Source organism: Amblyomma americanum, chromosome 4 (assembly GCF_052857255.1).
Source record: "Amblyomma americanum isolate KBUSLIRL-KWMA chromosome 4, ASM5285725v1, whole genome shotgun sequence".
NCBI lineage: Eukaryota > Metazoa > Arthropoda > Arachnida > Ixodida > Ixodidae > Amblyomma > Amblyomma americanum.
This window is the reverse complement of record NC_135500.1, coordinates 159,108,598-159,122,331: the sequence shown is the minus strand read 5'-3', so window position 1 is coordinate 159,122,331 and position 13,734 is coordinate 159,108,598. Positions and strand designations below refer to the sequence as shown.

The 13,734-nt window shown below is 43.0% G+C and overlaps 1 protein-coding gene across 1 annotated transcript in view; it reads right to left on the bottom strand.

Moving 5' to 3' along the window:
* The window catches only part of LOC144128600 (putative G-protein coupled receptor No18), a 118,558-nt gene extending 105,589 nt beyond the window's left edge, over nt 1–12,969 (bottom strand). Inside the window, exon 1 of the mRNA XM_077662131.1 lies at nt 12,509–12,969. The gene's annotated coding sequence lies outside the window, so the exon portion shown is untranslated. The remainder of the gene's footprint in view (nt 1–12,508) is intronic.
* Between the last annotated feature and the right edge of the window lie 765 nt (nt 12,970–13,734).

Sequence of the window (13,734 nt, the reverse complement as noted above, 5' to 3'; positions counted from 1 at the left end):
CAGGTTGAGGACAGGGTAGCTCATATCATTGAGCACTTACTCAGCGAAGTGTACGCGACCTATAAGAGCGGCAGGCAGCTGACATCGCGGAAATGAAAGAATGTACGTGGCAGGGGTATCACTGCGATGTCCTTATCACGCAACAGTAAACCAGCGTGCCTGGACCGCGGGCTAGCGTGAGTTTAATATTGCATGCTTGCTGTGGTGTTTACAAAATACAATATCACGCAAGTATGTTCTTTATTTTGCTGCGTTCTGTAATGCGATTAGCGCCAAATGTGCAAGAAAATTCCACAAGGTGCATGCCCAGAGCCTTGTTGCCGTGCAGCCTACCCTCGCACCCTGTTTTCACACATGATTTATTTAAGGCTCGCGAATGATACGCCTCCAGCCTTGCTCCGGCGGGTGAGTGGTGCCCCTTTTCTCTATTTTCTTGTTTCTTCTTGCATCTTGCTCTCACTATTGCTTACGCACTCTCGGAACCTACTCAAGTTTTTTTTCCGGAAATGCAGGCTGAGAGGACTTTAAAACAACGCCCTTGTTAAAACAGAAAGGTTCGTTTTATGCTCTATTCTCATCCTATTCGGCGCGGGTCACGAAGTGGAAAATTTAATCAAGTGTTAAGAGACGACGTTTTTTCGTACTGCTTAAATATAAACGATATATCCAGAACGTCTCTCCGAGGCCTATGATAAAACACCACAAAACCAATTTCATTAAAATCAGCACAGATGGACTTCGGACCGTTACGTTTGGATCCACTTGAGGATCGTCTTCCCATGATAATCTACGCTTTGCAACCTCCACCACTATTGCGCGTGGCGTAAATACCGCAGTGAAAATAAAGTTGTTTCATAAATCAGCTGAAGCCGCTATACGAATATCAGTGAATATTGCATATCCTCCACTGACTTTGACATCACACAGACTTCGGTGCCACGAAGAACGAGTGAATAGTCCACAGCGATGATAACGGTAGTCATGAAGTAAACAAAGACAAGCAATCTGGCACTCGCTGCCCCATCCCGATCAACTAGATAATGTTTGGCGACTTCAGTGCGGTGGCGTTCTCATTTTATGGTAGTTCTTTTAAAAAGCATCCTGCAACAAAGCGATTCATTGTATTTAAATCATATCTAATTGTTGTTGATAGAGCCAATCCATTTCGTAAAAGTCAAGAACTGCTGATCGTAAAGACTGTCTGCAGTGACAAAAGCGCACATTGTGGGGTTGTTATACACTTTGCGCCCTTGTTCTCTAGGGACGCTCGCTGTTAACTAAAACTGTCAGACACTTAGTCAATTAAGTTATAAGAATTCAGTTGCCATCGTAGAGTGGCGTGCTAAGTCTATCTCATGTGGACGTATCTACCCATCATTTTACAACTGGGCTGAGTTAATACCTTTTACCATTTTTTCCGCAGTGACCTTTATTTTTCTCCAATTTACCGCTTTTTAACCTCCGTAAAAGAAACGCACTAGCAACATCCCAGGTTCCATTATTATCAGCTTATAAAAACCCTCTCGGTGACTGCTTCTAAGAGGTTCTCCGTCTCGATGGCGCCGCGTCCATTCCTTGGCGCAGCCACCTGACGGCACGTGCACACAAAGCGGTCCTCAAGCCTCTATCGGAACGTTTCGCAACGAGTAGCGGCAGCGTGAGCTGCAAACCCATTCGGACGCTAAAATATGAACGGAGCAGATATGAAGAACAGCAAATTTTGCAGTTAGAACGGCGTGTTTAACGAAACTCGCAATATAGAGAGGCGCACCAACACCCAGAGGTAGCGATGGCGGTCTAGGCTGCAGCACTGGGCGCTTTTATCGGCTAGCTTGCTCAGAGTTATTTACTTGAACGCTAATGCTAGACTATTCTCACAAGCAAAGTACACAACACCCGATGTTAGTTTTTTTCGGAGGCCGTCGGTTCTTCCCGCTTCCTGAGTAGAAAGAAAACAGGAGCTCTCGCCTTCGACATTTGCTGCATAAAGTCTTCTTAACACATTTAGGAGCGCGTGTTTAGGGGCAATGGACTTTGTACCCTTGGTGCCGTGAGTTGTCTTGTCGCTTTCTCGCTGCTTTCGCAGAGCAGGTTCTCGCTACAGAGTCGTTAAGACCTTGGCAGGAGTCTGCATTAACTCTGGAGTAGTAGCCACCTACTGGCCATGCTCTCTCACGGGGTAAATGGGAGGTCGTTTCGAAAGAAGTAAGCTTTTCCCGCATGCGTTACATTACTGATTAATACTTTTTTATAGCTGGTTTGATTATTCAGTTTATGCCATGCAGAAATGTAGGGGAAAAGCGGACTTGGGCGCTTAGCGATATACGTTTCCCGAAAAAAAGAAATTTTTGTTCTTTTGCGTATTTCTTGAATTACAGAAGGAGAGCGGCAATTTAGTCTGCACACATACGCAGAATACTTGCACTCCTCCGAAATAGGTATATTAAGAAACAATAGAAACAAATATACTGCAAATTTTTCCGGAGAACGCAAAATGTCGAAGGTAAAAAGCGCTTTTATTCCACTTCATTCCACGCCACTGACGTACAAGCTGACAATTCCAGATCCACTGACAGCACAAGCCGAAGACAAAAACACGGAACAACTGTCAAAACGTCTCTCGGAGAAGGCACACATTAAACTCAGATTTTGGTTCAGCACAAGGGGGCGTCCGTATAGTGTTTGTGTCCACCCACATGCCTGGTTAAAACACGTTTGCAGAAGCAACGAGTCTAATAAAGCTGCTGCTCTGTGTCTGTCCCGCATTCGCTAGGTAGAGCCTGTAACATCCTCAAATTTTCAAATGCGGTAAAAAGCAAAGAATACATGAAAAACCATGTCGACAAAGCTGGAACTGTATTTGTAAACTTGTTAAAGGTGTTCGTCCCTTTTTCCTAGGCTATGTACTTCATCTCCAAATTTACTTAGAAATACTATTCTAAGAAAGTATAAAATTACCTGGATGAAAAGTGCCCACGAGGGCAGCGATTTTATACGTAAAGCATCCATTCGCTTTTAAATCGTAAAAAGTGGTATGCTGACTATAATTTATAGCCTCTATTTTTTTGCACAATCTTCATTTCTGCTTTTTTTTGCAGTGCACCTGTGAATAATACCACAAAAAAAGACGCCGTTTAAATACCACAAGAAGACCGTTTGCTACGAAACACGGATCGAAAATTCAGGAAAAGCCATGGGTGTTTCATTTCATTTTCAGAGAGCATAAAGTGCGGCGTTTTTCTTCTCTTTACGATTCCTTTTTTTATCCGGGCAGGTCATGATCGTTGCCCGCTTATGTAATGCCAGTGCAGAAGCTAAAACACCAAATAGCTGCCCTTATTGAGTCTCCAAATGGTTCGGTCAGTGGTTTCTATTGATTTCACCTGATGGCAGTGTCAATTCGGAAAACAGTTTTTGCAAGACCACTGAAATGGCCGTCTGATTTTTCTCTCAAGCTACTAGACATGTTTGACTGTGAATTCGTCGGAGTCGTACTGCATCGAGACGGGTGCAAATACTGCTTTATGGTGTGTGCCATTAGTTCTCTGAGGGCTCCTCTCCCATTATTTTATGAGTGACGAGCTGTTGCGAAGGTTAGTTATGTGATAATAACAAAGCCTAACCACACGAAGCCATGGCATCAGCTCGCCGACAACCCTAATTCCTATGGTTGTGCAAACTGAGTGTGAGTTTGTTCTCGTATACGACCCGCCCTCATCGGAGTATATATTTTCATTTCTCTGTGCTGGCACGGGGTTGGCAATTTGGTCGAGACACTACCAATGCTATCGACTTTTTTTTTTCTGGGGGACAGATAATTGGGCCAGTTGTTTCTGTTCCATATTTATCTATGTCTTTTTTTTTACAGAAAGGGAATAACAGAATATGGTTCTGCGAGGTGGCGCAGTTTAAATGTAGGAGAAGAACTTGCTGAATAGCCGTACCCGGTTAAAGAAAAGAGTTCTGTGAGCTAGTTCTTCCGCCAAGTGCTCCGTTATAAATTGAATCTTTGTTTTTAAACCTGTCATAGCGTGCAATTCTTAAATTTCACGGGGTAAATAAATAGGCCAAGGCCTCACGACTCATTGATATAGAAAAGCATATTATTAGTAAATATTTATTATTACGCATGAGGAGACAAGAAAGCAAAATTTCTTATATGAATTTGGGTTCAGATGCTCGAGCGAGTATGAATGTTGATTAGTGAAGCGACTAAGCAGAGGGAACAGCTAAAATATAATTTGCAAGTTGGAGTCCTAGAGGTTCCAGTTTTCACATTACCAAAAACATACAATTTATGCTTCCTTTTATAGAATTGGGTGCATTAAATTGTAAATGTATTGTAGCAAACAAAGACGTTTTTGATGCCCATACCACGACGTTCTCCGCTTGGCGCACTCACATATTTTTTTCTACGCTGTATTAAACGGTGACTCGGCTTGCCCGTTACAACTGCATAATTTCGAACAAATTGCATGGCATCAGTTAAGTGTTTAGGGCCCAACATCTGGTAGTTAATGTGTTCATAGATTGCACCTAAGTTTCCAAAAATTTCTATTTGATTTTTGTTTTACAATTACAATGTAATCAGGAAGGCATCGACTCACATATTAGAAAGACGGTTGTTCCGTAAACATTTTATGCATGTGACACAAAGACTTCAGCACTTAACTACACCGTAAAGAGACCCATGTAAGAAACATCATGACCAGATCCGCCACACCAAAACCTTTTGCTAACGTATATGGTGGAGAAATATCCGTCGTCTAACCTGATATGAACCTGGAACGCGTGCACAGGATAAATGACTGCGTGCCTTGCTTTGCCTTTTGGGTTTGTGGAATTTATGAAGAATATTCCCCAAAGTTGAATTTAATCTTTGATTTGGGCGAAGGTCGATTTTCGTGTCTGAAATGGTCCGTAAAAGAGTTGTAGCAAATGTTAGATTTGCGTGTATAGCTAGGATAAGCCCCTTTGTTTAAAGTTTTTCTTACATTTGTAGCCAGAAACGTTTTCTGAATCTTCTGCACGCACGCTTCTGACACAAAGCAGAAAAGAGAAAAGTTGAAAGAGAAAAAAAAATAGCGTTGTTTCGCGCCCCGACGCAATTAGCGGCTGCGCCTTTCCCCAGAAGCCCGCTAGAGAGGCACGATAACAAACATAATGGAAACAAGTGGCTGTGCGAAAAGTCCCCAAGCAGTGGAAAAGCTTGCACAGCGGCTTGCACCGGCCTCCTTTGTGAAGATGCTTTATTCATAGCGCTAGTCAGATTCAGAACAACCAACGCAAAAATGCCTACATAGCAGAATAGAGATCAAAATCTGAGACTGTCAGATAGGGCTGGACCGGTTTGTGAGTATTGGCGTAGAACGTTGAGTTACGAAACTTAATAGTTTCACTAGCACATATACTCTGTTGCACACTTTTCGCATTTTTATAGCGCCCCACTTAGAGAGTAAAATGTTCAGTAGTGCGAAGAAGAGCGCGTTCTTTACTGAAACACCTGTTTTGTCGCAGCTTTCATTATATAACACATGTTTGCATCAGTATTATCAGTTTGTAGCCAGATGGTTCACGTTTGTGCGCTTCCTAACTTTCCCTTTTCACTGCCATGGAGGCGTTAAGGAAAGGAGAACCTTTTAACTCTTCGGTTTCGTCATTACTGATGACAGTGAAGCGCGCTATAATGTCTGCGCCTCCGCAGCCCTTTTAATATCGATGTGGACAACTAACAAGCTGACTTTAGGAAAATAGAAATGTTTATGTTGTGAGAAAGAAAGCAGTTATTAAAAAATATAGGATAGCAATAAACATTGTTATCCATCGAATGCTTGTGCGCTGATTGTATATTTTCTTTATATATTTTTCGGTTATTCAGATAGAGAAACACTGCGACACTGACCACAGTTGTGTTTCTTACAATCAAGCTAAAAGCACACGGAGAAAAAACTACACTACTACTAGGCTATAACTACTACGCTATAAGTACTACGCTATAACGTTTCGTTAAAGAGAGTGATGCATGGTTTTGGGAAGCATGAACACTTGTGATTGATTCAAGAGAACATGATGGAATACCTTACAGAACCAGGGTGCTTTAAAATCTTGAATAGTGGTCTGTCTATCATTACATTTCTACGCACCGGAAAATCCGAACTGTTGGCACAAAGTAACCTTTATTCGATGCTAGAAATGACAACCATGGCATTCGGAAATAAGGAAGTACCTCATAATGTGGCGACCGGAAGTTAAGAAGGTTTAGCATATAGACACGTACGCGCGGCATCGTTTAATCTTACTGAGAACGATAAAGATTGTAGATTTATGTAGTTAATATCTGGACCGTAAAATATATGACTTTTGTAGACTTGTAATACTTTTAAGGAGCCACAAAAATTCCTACACACTTGTTTTTCAAGTGTTAAACGTTCCTTTTCATGGGTTATGAAATTTAGATCTCCCTCCAATATTTTGGGCTCGCTCAACTGCCGATAGTTCTAAACTTTCGACACAAATACAATAATCAGACGATCAGATATACGCATAATTAACCATCGCTTTCTCAGATTCTCCTAAGCTTTATTTTTTACAGGACACGTTTACGAGAAGCTTCGAAAATTTCTTTCATGGAACTATTAATACAACTATGGCGGGGACCAAGCGAAGGCTCCTGAATTAAATAAGTTTAGAATTAAAATGTTTTTTTTTTATTACCTGAATGATGAAAATGCACTAGAGTAGACTTTTAGGCTAGTTGGCATGGGCTCATCTCAAGAAGCAGCGCAACGACGGAAGAAGAAAGAGATAGCAGGAACAGCGCTTATATCAACTGACGTTTATTTCGAAGGCGTACATATATATATATATATATATATATATATATATATATATATATATATATATATATATATATATATATATATATATATATATATATATATATATATATATATATATATATAAGGTTCTAAGGCGTGAGAACAAATATAAAAAAAACAATTGTACAAGCCATCATATAATGGCGGGAGGGAAGGTGCGTACTCCGCTCGGCTACTAACAACAGGTGGCGGCTTAGATGTACTCACGCCAACTCGCCCAAATGTATACTCTAGAGGATTTTGTTTCTTCTATATCAACCCTCTCATTTTCCTCGTTTCTGATGGTATTCGCAGTTGAACTTTGTGTACAATGCTGTTGGCGTCGGCTTAGTGCTGAGCTGGACTGTTTCGGTTCGCCACCAAGAGTTCCTACCTTCCACCTGCTGTCGCCCTCCTAGCAGGACCTATCCCGTCTTCACGAGGGCATGGACTGCACCTGTGCCGCATCTTGAGTTTTGAAACATGGTGCCACGTCCACCTTCTACAGGACGGCTTTCTGGCAGAATGTTCAGAGGCCTGCCCAAGTGGAGGCTACGACCGTGAGTTTCACCAGGTACTGGAAACTGCAAACCAAATTACTCAGTTCACTTGGCGTACCTTGCTAACCACGCTCCCAAAAATGCGCCCCCTACCCCTGCTCTTCGGAAGATTTAACAAATAGGTGATGTCACACTGCCTTCAGATGTCAAGAGAACGCTTCAGTGTACCCAAAATTTTGCACTCAGCCAAAAGTCGACAACATGGCAATGCTTTCCTTGATTCGAAACACCGCCTCGAAGTCAAGAACTTAGTAAAATATTTAGCAATGCATCCGGGAAGGCGTGGACTGTCTACCTTTTGTCTCCAGCAGAAGGCCCCACATCGACATATCCAGGACAGTATCATCGCTCAAAGAAACAGGCAGAAAACTTCTGCCGACCGATAAAGAAGGTGGATGCGCCGTTCTCACCTCGGAGGCATGCGAACGCTAGGCAGAGGAAGCCATCAAGTCCTTGGGAGCTAAAGAGCGAAGGTGAAAAAACATGCACAGATGCGAACCTGACAAGATCGGCAGCTTCGTTTAGAAACAGCAAGGGGGCTTAGCCTTGAAGCATTCTTTACTGCAAACACCCAAAAAGACGGGGCCTCTTCCGTGTGATTGCCAGCAAACGCAACACGTGACAAAAGCCTCTCGGCTTCTACCTGTAGAACTCAATCGGTGTGCGCCAGATAGAAGAATGGTACCTCTTGAAAAACTCTGCGGCAGTGGTGAGCTACCTGCAGTAAGAAAAACTCATCGGCGTAATTGGCATTTTCTTGAATACTAAGAACGCCTACTACTCTCTGCCGCATGCCGCACTGCTGCAAGTCTTCAGCGAGTGCATCGACTGTTACGGCAGTGTACGGTGCCAGAACGCCAGGGGAACTAACGTGAGCAAGTTTCGCAAGCTACTGTCCTCGTTCCATGTCTATACTTACTCGTTTATCGTTCCATGTCTATACTTAGCGTCAATGCCGAACGTATGCACAAAAGAAAGGTGTCTGCATTGGATCTTCTCTGGCACCTGTGCTGAGCGACCTGCTCTTTGCTAGCTAAGGCAGGATTCTAGAAGCTAGCTTGTAGACAACAGCATCATGCTGTATATTACATGGCTACCTCGTCATCCTTAAAAGCACCCAAGGCACCGGCTCTAAAGAAATAGTGGTCATAACTACAGCTTTTGCTCCTGCCTTGAATGTCTCACATTCACCTAGGAACTCCCTGTGGATAACTAGCTCCGCTTCTGGGAATTGCAGCTAACCTTTTCTAAAAACCAAGCTTGCTGGCTCTACGCGCCCATTCACGGGAAAGCTAGCTGTCAAATTTCTACTGCGTACTCGAAGCAAATAAAGTGAGCCATAGCCATCTCTGCCATGAAAAATGCACGCTGGCAGTCATGGCCGCATCAAGTTTCTATTAGCTTTGTCACAAGTAAGCCGACTTGCATCCGCAGGATTTCCCGAGGAGCTCCTGCTGAATCTCTGTGAAATACTACCAAATTCTGTCACCAACACTCAAGCAAAGAGGGCCAGACATCGGGGGATCACGAACTCCTGTCATTCCATTCCATTCCAGCAGGAAGGGTAGGAGTCTGTCTGTTATTCTCGGCACCCAACAAGATTGCGGCGCTTTTTAAATGGGTTAAATCTTATGAGGAACCTGTTGTAGCGTGTGCACAAATGACAAGAAAAGATTTACACGGTGTAAAACTCATGCTTTATATAAAATTCGGTTGTCATGCCGAAAATCGCATGTAGGGGAAACCGGAAGGCGCATCAATGACAGGTTGCGCGAGCACCGCAATTTCTTTGAATCGACAGGAGGTTGCCACCTCGCTATTCACAGCGCCAACTGTGAAAACTGTTTTCCATTTCTTAACCAAACACGCACCCTAAAAAAATTGTCACCTTCATCATTCACATGAAGAATCAAGCCTGTTTTACCACTCCATCCCTCACCTTGCTTCCAAATGAAATCACAGTACTTAATAACCAGTTCCTTGGCACGCCCTTAGGCGCACGTTAGCCTTTTTGTTGCCACTGTTTAGAAACGTTTTTTTTTTCTTTTTTGTTGGCCCTTTTGTTTCTGTTTTCGTGTTTTCTGAATTTACTTCTTACCACAAACACGAACAAAAAATTGTTAGCAGCCGAGCGGAGCAGGCGCCTTTCCTCTCGCCTTCGTGTTATGAGTTGTGCCTGCTACAACTGTCTTCTTATATATGTTTTCAAGCCTTCAAAGCCTATATATTCCTGCCTTCTCAAATGAAAACGTAAGTTGATAATCAGCACTCGTCGTATTGCCTCTTTCTTCTCCCTGCTTGCGCTGTTTGTTAAGACGAAAATACAACGACAAAATATTTATGTGCAGTCTACAGTAGGCGCCGCGGAGTAATTCAAGTTCTTTTACTGTTTCTTTTCTTAGTGTTCTTAGCAGAAGCCACTTTTGTTAGTTTAAAACAGACAAATATTTTCAATAAACTGATTGCATGTTAGGGACTCCAAGACATTTTCCTGCTTTCGTAGTGAAATTTTTAGAAATCAGCTAGAAGACATCAATTGTGATGCAGAGAGCCTTGAGTCAATCTTTTTGCGCCTTTAGCATGTTTTTTATACATAATTTTTTTTCGCTTCGCTATGAATTTGCTAAATGGGTGGATGCGTGAGACACTTGGTGACCAGTTCACAATGCAGGAGTGGGAAAATTTGAGTTCGATGTATGGACAGAATGCTCCTTTAAGGCAATTCATCTCATCATCGGCGTTTTTTTTATTTTGGCAGTCCCGTTATGTCTACAATGATTCATTCCTTTTTTTATTGTGGCATTGTGTGACAAAAAGAAATATGCAAATGCTCTCAACTATGAACCATCTTTGACCGTTATGGTATCAACAGAGTTTAAACGACCACTAGAAATGAAGAGAACCAACATACAGAAAGTTCACGTTAAAAACTAAGAAAAACTAGTGTCGCTGGATTTATGATGTGGTACTATTTCGTGCTTTTTGCACGCAAAAACGTTTTTATGCGTAGTATCTTTGCAAACCGCATTAATATTTCTGGGAAGCAAAATTTTGAACCATAAATTTTGTTCTAGCCCTAAGAAAGGAATGGAAACACGGTGTTGTTGCTAATTGACAATTAAAAAAAAAACTCTTTTCTTGCTTTCGTTGCAAATTGCCACCAGTGATCAGATATATTCAACAGGTTTTTTGCCTTTTCACGATAATGTCACCAATGACCACGTACCTTTATGAGAACAAAGTGACCCTAAGAATTTTGCTGGACAGCAGTGTAAAATGATTGGCAGCTGCGCCTCAAAATATCAATGCATGGTTTGTGTGCCCTCCGTTTGAAATGTAGAGGTAAATTTTTGTTACTTCTGCCACGTCCAGCAGGTGCGTTCATCACTCTACTGATGAGACGCCACAAATTGGCGCGGTAGTAAAATCGACATATAACTTGATATATCCACGAACAATTCGCCTCAAGGCAGTTGAGCCGGTAACTGGATTATATTTTGAGGCGTAAGAGCAATCAAGGCTTTTCTGGTGTATAAATATAGAAGAACGGCTGCTATTTCTAGAGACCAAAAAAAATATTTTACAGTTTACGGCGGAAGTGCAGAAACTATGCTTGGTTGAGTAAGAATATATTGTACTTAACTACAGCGCCCAACTTCCCCCCCCCCCCCCCTGTTGTTACTGTCATGTACGTATGCGTGACAGGAAGAGACCGCGAAGCGACCCGTCCCCTTTGACGTGTCTCCGTTATGACCTTAGCGTGTTCCCTGAATATTTGAGGGAGGCCAGGTTTCTCGGATGCTGCGTCGTCACTTAGTTAATTTGAGGACCCAAAAGTTTATTTTAGCCCTGGCCATAACAGATTTGGTTGGCTTCGTCTGTAAAGGCACAGTATCTTCCTCATTCATTTTCAAGCAGCATCACACATAACAAGAGATGGTAGGCCAGGTAATAGCTCTAAGATGTTTTTTCAACTTTAGTTGACCGTCTACATCCTTCAGCACATCGGGAGAAGACTGTAAGGACTGCCCCGAGAAATTTCTGTTATTTTATATTTCGTAAAACAAAGCTTCTGCTGTAAGACGAAGAATATGTTCTACTACCGATAAATACCCGAAAATTTGTGTGCGAATTGCTAGAACCCTTCAGTTTATATATAAAGAAAAAGTTATTTCGGAAACAGGAACTCACGCACGGTGCACACTTCTCTGCTCACCGAGTTCCAGCTATATTCATCAAACTTATTAATGCTCGATTAACTGCTTTCTTTATCATCGCAAGCTGCTTCCGCAACTAGTATGACACGTTAGCAAAAGTTTCTACCGCGTTCAGACAAGAAAAAAATGAGAGCAGCCGGGAAAACTTCAGAGACAAGCTGTAGAATTTCGCAATGTCCATTTTCATTTTATTTTGAAATGCGATTCTTTTTCTCGGCACGAAATGTCCTACACATTCTGTGCAAAACTAATTTCAATTATAGCTGGCGTCACTGACTTCGTGAACATAACGCTAGACGCTTCGATAAAATTTTTGACATATCTTGCACAAAAGAAGACGCCCTGCGGAAAAGTGTTTGTATGCTTACTGGTAACGAATAGACGGCAAAGAAAGGTTTGAATAATTGAAGTTCGCCGCACTTGGCAACCAGCACATTCAAACAAATTGCATAGCTCCTCCGCATCTCCGCCGCCAATGCAGCGGTTACGTGGCGTTAGGAGAAAATAGCTTTAAACCACTTCTCGCAAGAGTTGCCTGAAGAAATTTCAAGCATGTTTTTACACAAGAATAGAACACTAAAACTTGACGCTTTGTATCCCTATCTTCTTGAACACTAGCTAAGTAGCAATTAAAAACTATCAAAATTTTTCTTTGCAGCACATGCTTCTGGCGCTGGTGTCGAAACAGTTTTCGTGATACATATGAATAAACATGTTTCCTGTTGGATGCGTGATACAAGGAATACTCATCTATCGCTTTTTTCTATTCGTGCTAAATATATTTCGTTACGCAGAAAAAGTGCAGTAAAGTTCATTCGGACGCGGTACGAATTTGAATTCTTCACTGCCGGTTGTTCTCGGAAGCACGGCTTACCTGATTGTAGGGGTTAACGTCCATCATAATCCAAGGTGTACAGTGGAAGAGCAGAATCGGTCCAGAGAGCCACTGCAGATATTCCTTGAGCAAATGGGAGACCGGAATCGCAGTGACTTGCGCACTTCTTGGGGAAAGTTCTGGGCAAATGGCGACCTGTTGCGAAGGAGTCTGCTTGGAGAGTGGACGTCCAATTGACCAGACTACCGTGCGACAAGAGTACTTCTACTCATTCTTCAATATCGTATTGTGCTCAGTGAATAATATTCGCAACGAAAATCTTCGATGAGCGCAGTGACAGCTGACAGCCTTCTTGAAGGGCGACTTCGGCCAAGCGACTTAATAAAACGCGGCGCTAAACAAATGCTCCTTTGCTTCGACTTCGTGTGTAGTCGGCGACTCGCGCGGATGGAGTGAGCGCCGACCAACCCAGCAGCCGCGCTGGCGCGGCTCTGAGTGCTCCCGGTGACGCGAGAGCGGGAAGCGGGAAGGAGCTGCGCATTTTCGTCGCGCTTTTCCCTGTCTCCCCGTCCCCCCTTCTCTCCTGTGTTTCCTCACGGACCCGTGAACGAGAGAGTGCGCGAGCGCCGGATGTGACGTGCTGATCGTTCCGTTCACGTGACCTTGTGCGAGGCACGCCCAGCGCGGTGGCGTCGGCGGCTTTGAGTGAGTGCGCCAGCCGGTGCCTCTATTCGCTCGTAAGCGTGCCATGAGGCTGCCACTCTGGAGCAGAGTGAGCGTACGTCAGGCGCTGCTAGTATATTTGAAAAAAATACTGGAGAGAAAAATAATAAATGTAAGAGTCCGGTGCGAGTCCTATTTCTGGCGTGGCCCGATCAGATATTAAAATATTCACATCAAGCTTTGTAATAATCTCTTTTTCTGTGTTACTTCTTCTTCGCCTCATCCTGCCGTATATCTATGTGTTTGCACGGGAGGGGATATGTGGGTCATATCCTTCCTAGACAAAGGCATACCGCGCTGGAACTGAAGAGATCAGATGGGGCAGCTTTAAAGGTGTTGTAGGCGGGTAGATTTGAAAGTTCTGAGTGGCCATGAAACATAGTGCGAGCGCCAGGCAACACTCGTCCTATTCAGACAAACGCTGGGTGGAATTGGCGCTATCAGAGTAAAGTTGTTTCCGTGGCTTTCCATCTTCCGGCCACACTTTCCATCCGTGTAATGAACTCTCACAGAATTTGACTTTAAAACGAATAGATGGCGAG